This window comes from Limulus polyphemus, unplaced genomic scaffold (genome assembly GCF_000517525.1).
Source record: "Limulus polyphemus unplaced genomic scaffold, Limulus_polyphemus-2.1.2 Scaffold544, whole genome shotgun sequence".
NCBI lineage: Eukaryota > Metazoa > Arthropoda > Merostomata > Xiphosura > Limulidae > Limulus > Limulus polyphemus.
In genome coordinates, this window is record NW_013666154.1 from 477,521 (window position 1) to 484,409 (window position 6,889).

The following is a 6,889-nucleotide window of genomic DNA, read 5'->3' on the forward strand; positions in this document are numbered from 1 at the left end:
AAATAATATCAAATAACTTTATGGGAATATTTTGAACGTTCGTAAGTGTCAAGAATGGTTCAACAAATTTCATTCAGGTGACTTTGGCCTTAAAAAACTGTGATGGCAGGGGCGGCTGACACGTTGGAATTGATATTGATGCTCTGAAGACGCTTGTTGAGTCTAACCCAAGGCAACACACTCATGAAATGGCCCCGAAATTGCATATCTCTCGTGAAACATTACATAAACATCTAAGGAATATGGGAAAAGTCCATAAAGAAAGTGTTTGGATGCCTCACAATCTTTCGGATGATCATCGTTTCCAACGTGTGAACGTTGCTTCGTCTCTTCTGGCGTGTAATGCGCGTGAACCATTTTTGGACAGAATTTTCACCGGTGATGAAAAATGAATTCTCTATGTGAATATTTAACGCCAAAAACAACGGCTCAGTCCTAGACAAAAACCACTTCTGATCTCAAAACCTGGACCCCATCCGCAGAAAGTGACGGTTTGCATTTGGTGGGACATCAAAGGAGTAATTCATTTCGAACTCCTCAATCCACAGCAAACTGTCAATGCAGAGATCTATAATCAGCAACTGGAACGTTTAAATCAAGCCCTTCATCAGAAACACCCCTCACTCGTCAATGCACGTCCACATGTGGCACGTTTGACGCAACACAAAGTTATGTAGTTGGGCTGGGAAGTTCTCCTCCATCCACCATACTCTTCAGATATGGCACCATCAGACTACCAGCTTTTTCTTACCCTTAATGGGAAAACGTATGCAAATGTGCAAGGTGCTTCAAAACCAAATGATTTCTTTAATCAGCACATTAACAGCCTGATTGTAAGATGGAAAAGCATAATCGGTAACAATGGAGACTATTCCATTTAATAAATGTTTTATTTTGATATATAAGTTGTTCGGGTATTTTCATCTTAGAAAAATTGACATTAATTTCTTGACGACCTCAAATTAAAGCTCTTGATGAAACCTTATGGTAGCATATGTTTACGGCAATATATGTATGTAAACAAACACGCATATGTAGCACCTTGTGCAGGTTGTAAACATTACACTGGGTCCTTCAGAGGTTTTAACTCTTTCCATACTGGATCAGTCGTTGTTACCGATATTGGAACCACAAAGTAACCGTCAGAGTTTCCATGTTATAGCATCTACTATGGTGAGTGTATCTTCACGAAATTTCCCAAGCTTTCAATAAACCTTACGTGTCTTTTGCACACAAAATATCACTTTTTTTTAAATTAAACATTTTTATTAGAGATTTGTCCATTATTGTGTGGAGTCAGAGTGTTGATCCGAGTGCAAAGTGATTTTCATGTTAAAATTAAAAATACTTTTCTTCATCTAAAAATGTTCATGTTGCATTTTCGTAGCCTCTAAACCCTCCTAAATAAAAGTAAAACATTTTTTTCAGTAAAATTTCTTTTCTCTACCTGATCTCTATAGGAACTTGCTAAATGTGACCGACCTTGTAATCACCATAGAAAAATAGGAATTAAATCAAAATTACCATTTTTTATTTCTAGAATGGCTATAAATTGTAACCAACAACTACAATCGTTTTTCACAAATTGCTTAAGGCTGGTAATAATCTACATCTATTTCTACTTAATTTAATTGTTTTATTGCTGTTTGAACCTTGTCTAACAAAGAATTCTGCTATACAAGTTGAAAATCACAGTACTGAATGACGTAACACATGAACTGTTCACAGCACATCTCAGTGAAGAATTTTATTATTACTATTGTTTTTCATTATCTTACCCAATCTAACCTAATAAGTTTCAAATGTTTACGTTTTAGTTACTTTTAATAATAATAAGTAAAAAATATGCATGAAAAACAAGAAATATAATACTTAGTTTTGATTACTTATTTTTTGTTTTTGCTGAGGAAATTTAAGTCTACGTTTCTATAATGATGGTACTAATACACTAAAAAATTTTATCTACTTAAATAATACACCTAATAACAAATAATAATACACACAAAGCAAACAACTATTATAATTTAACTGGCTTTCTGACTAAGACAAAGAGGGATTTTAAATGATTCCTTTAGTTCCTCTATTTGAATACCACGAGATAAACTTATTCAACAGATTAAAGCTTGACCTTTCTATTGGTTATAAATTATCTAAAATAAAACGTAAGAGAGATTTATGAAATAAAGGATGTGGCGGGTGAACGTGTCAAGTGGGTATCATTTTCTAGATTATGCCTTTTTAAACAAATACAATTGAATGCTATAAAAATCAGTTTACTTTGCTTTAGTAATATCTATATTATAATGAATAATTTATGATAAACTTCCTACTCCAGAGAGGGATGGTGAATAAATTAGACAAGGAAAAAACCTAGAGAACAAATGTCATAATTCTCAAACTAGAGGAGATTGAATATTTTCTTATAGAATTAAAATTTTAAACGTATATAATATTAAGATTTAATTTATTAACTATGTTTTGATGCCAAGTTATTTTGTATATATTGATAATAAATTAGTTTAATGAAAGTTTGAATGTAACTCTGTAAAAAGTCATTAGAAATTAATGAATATGGTAACTTTAATGAATAACCCTTTAAAGTATAATTGAAAGATGCAGTGTACCTGTGATTTTCATTAATACTGAGAGAATGTTTCAACTTGTTTGTAGTGCAAGACATGATAGAAACAAATAGACTCACACAATAGCGAGAAAGAGGAAACAATGTTTTTACCTGAGGTGTTTAAGAACGCAGGTTTACCTAGTGGTTTTAGTACAGTTTTACTGGCATTTGTCGTAAGCATAGTACAAATATATTTTAACTTGATTAGAGTTTTTGTTTTATATTATTATTTGTTATGTTTTTCTTTTTAAAAATCATCAGAAGTTTTCACTACCATACAAACACATGGTATATTAAAGTATTTGTTTAATAACCTACCATATCAATTTCACATCTAGTTACTGTAATTAAGTAAGGACATAAGGTCGTTGTTTAACTCCTCTGTCCTGTAGCACAAGCGGATGAAATTGGTGACATATTCCTCCTGGATGGGGTGCCAGTTCATCACAGATTAACGCCCAATAACTCACAAATACCAGTTATGCAATTGGCTAAATTGAAGCAATTGGTGTAAAATGCCTCAGGACACGAAATTGTGTCCCGGGGAATCTGCGAACCTACAACCTTTAGAACTAACCACTTACATAGTTACTATTTTATTCTAAAAAAACAAGACTGATAAATCTTTTGTTAATGCGCTTTTGAGCGTCATTTACAAGACCTACACTTGACTGATTTTCATTTCGGTAAATGTTCATTTTGCTTAATTACAGACTGGTCTAAATATTAAACTTGATTGATATGTTTTTAATTATGTTTTATTCAGCGAAAATTTAAACCTGGCTGTATGCAATGTTTCAACTTGGCTGTTGACTTTCAAATGTTAGAAGCAGGCTGTATGTTTGTTGTCAAGCGCCAAGCTAAACAATGGGTTATCTGTTCTGTGCCCACCACGAGTGTCAAAATTCGATAATTCGATATTTAGCGTTATGAGCCCTCAGACTTGCCGCTGACCACTGGGGGGGGGGGGGGACTTGAATCACTCCGTTAGAAATGGATGTAAATAAATATTTCGTTCAATTATTTTCATTTCCAACTTTAAAATATTTCTGTTTCTAGTTGAAGGTGACTCTTTAGAGTGTTCTAGTATTTAGGTTCCCACTAATCCTTGTAATAATCATTTCATCCAAAATGTCAAGATAAACCTAGTGTTTGAAATATATTAAAGGTCTACACTCTACAATGTTACTTATGTCTACACTTTACAATGTTACTTATGTAGAGAGTCAACTACCATCAGGCGGAAATTCGAACTCGTGAAGTTTCAATTCAACAGCAGCAAGTTTAGATAACTAAGGGTTCAGCACCCAGGTAAATATGCTTAACAAGGAATTATGTTCTAAAAATCAAGAGCTTACGCTTATTTTACCTAAAATAGTTTAAACTACTGTTTTGCTTAATATCCATGTTTTGGGTAACTTTTAGTTGTATATGTCCTCTGGCACATGGTGGCTTGTCATTATATACAAGAAAATATCCTACAAACCACTTGAAACGTGACAAGTTCTAATAAAAACTTAATGACATCAACCGTACGAATATCATTATCGCTTTACTTGATAAATACAACATACACCCCATAATGGGTTAGTTGTAAGCCTTCAGTTGTAAGCCATATAGAAACAGATTTCTATGTCTAATTAGCAATTGAATCAATTCGTCACTCATAAGCCTTTAGAATTCTAAATAGGTTGGAATGAAACTTTATAAGTTACTTGAAGCAAAAAATGAAAACAAAATTAATACAATAAGAAATTACATGTGGGAAACGATTCTCACTTCTCCTCACATTTAATCGTTATTTTTCTATTGAATCTAAATACCATTTATATTATTTTTTCATTTATTTCCATGTTTTTTCTCCAAAAGTATACATAATTTTGCTGGGGTAAATACCACATTCACTATTATAATTGACTAATTATATTGCAACTTTGAAGTAATCACCTGCGATTGTTGTATTATGCAATGTCAGATATATACTTCATTCTTGTTTGTTTATTTATAACACCCCCACGGCTGAAAGTGCGAGCATGTTTAGTATGACAGGATTCGAACCCCCGACCCTCAGATTGCGAGTCGAGTGCCTTAACCACCTGACCATATCAATTATATTAAATGCTATATTAATTAGTAACTGTTGTTTCTACAGGAACAATATATTTCATTCTGCAATGTGTTCAGTTTCCGTACATACACACACACAACATAAGAAAATACAACAATCTTAAATGGTCTTAACATAAATTTTTCTGTTTACTATATATTTATTACGAATAACAGGTTTTTAATTTCGCAAATTAACTGTGGTCTGATTTTATAAATATAATATTTTGAGTACTCTTTACTAGCATAATATTCCTCCTATCTAAACTTCGGTACTTTTGATAATCCGAGGGTGGTTTGTCTATGCATTAAGAGAAAATGTGTGATTGGGATGTGATTCCAACAAGCTCACCCATTGTTCTTGACAGGGTTAGAATTCACACCCTTAAAGGTGTAAATTTTGACAAACTAATAGTTCACACTCCTGCTATGTGTATGAAGGTATGAATTTGTAAACAGGATAGAAAATCATGTGAGTAGCATGTGAACATAAAATAATTTGTTTATTTGTTGTTAAGCACAACAGGCTATCTGTGCTGTGCCTATCACGGGTATCGAAACATGGCTTTTTAGCGTTATAAGCCTTCAGACTTACCACTGAGCCACTGAAGGGCAGCACTCTTTAGAAGAACGGTTAAATTTTATTATGAACATAAGTTTTAATTAAACTAAACGGTTCTATGCTTTGAATAATTTTCGTGAGAAGGTGAAACTTCAGTTTTTTGATTAAACTGTTAATCACTTTCATATTGTAAACTCATTACAGGAAAGTAACTATAAGGTAGAAGTGTTAGAAAAATACAAATATGTCATCACTTGTTTTTTTCTGCTCTTTAGTCTCACAAGTATGTGACGCAAAATAAAATCCATAATGAAAGTCCAGAGCTATCATGCCGGATGATTAGTGACTCAGTCTTGTGATAAGCCTTTAGGCTTAGCGAGAGAAACGGCTTTTTATTATAGGCCTAATGAGCAAATGAATAAATTCGTCAGTCAAGAATCTTCATTAACATGTATGTTGATGCATTAACTATCTCTCATGGAGATTAATCCTTCTCGTGAAAATTAGAAATTCACTGCCACGTGCATTTCCAATAACGACATATTTTTGTCAGGTTACTGACGTCGACTTCCTGGCATAAGATAAAGGAATGTACGTTCGAACAGTTTTATTCTAAACAGATATAAGTAATATAATTTTTACACGCTATAATGTATATTTATATTTGAGATTAATTACTTCATATGTGTCCAACGTTTTATGTAATTCAAGTACTAAAAAAATTAAGTTTTCTATTTTTCCTTTTCATTTCTTTATTCTACACATGATATATTGTTCCAGCAATTTTCATAAATGTTAAATTTTATATCTGTGCTTAAAATCTAGAATAATTCTATTTATTAAATTATCATATTAAGATATTTACATAACATCTGTGAACATATCTATTTGTCCTATATCAACATATTTATTTGTCATACGTTAGCCCATTTATTTATCCTATATATCATCATATTTGATTAAGATATATACAAATAGCTATATGAATAGTATATTATACCAATCTCATGTAATTTATCACTGAGATGAACCACCAAGCCCTTATGGATAAAATTTTATGAAATAAATGAAAAATTATCTTAGATTTGAACTGAACAGAAAACTGTAGCTTTAGAATTGTTTAAGAATGATAATATTTTGTAATAAAAAAAAACAATTTTCTACATTCGACATATCTTATTTTAGCAGCTGTCTTAGACTTACAGCAACCTAAATCATATGGCTTCGACACATTATAGTGTTATTTAAAATGAAAGATTTTTCCTCGTTTTAAGTTGATACTCTTCAAAAGGTTGAAAAGCCAACTAGACATTCGATGATATTCAATACTATGATTAATTACTGCCTTGTAAAATTTACTCTTACAACAGGACACTCTATTCGTATTGGCCTTGACATTTCTACGTCTGTCTATAGCTCCTTATACACAATACACAATCTATTTTATTAACATATTAATATTCACTTTAAGGTTATTTTATGAAAGGCGAAACACGGGCAGACAAGTTAAAAGTGTCTAGAGCAGACTCTGAACAATAGAAACTGTTATATACAGTATATATATATATATATATATATATATACTATTTACGTAGGGG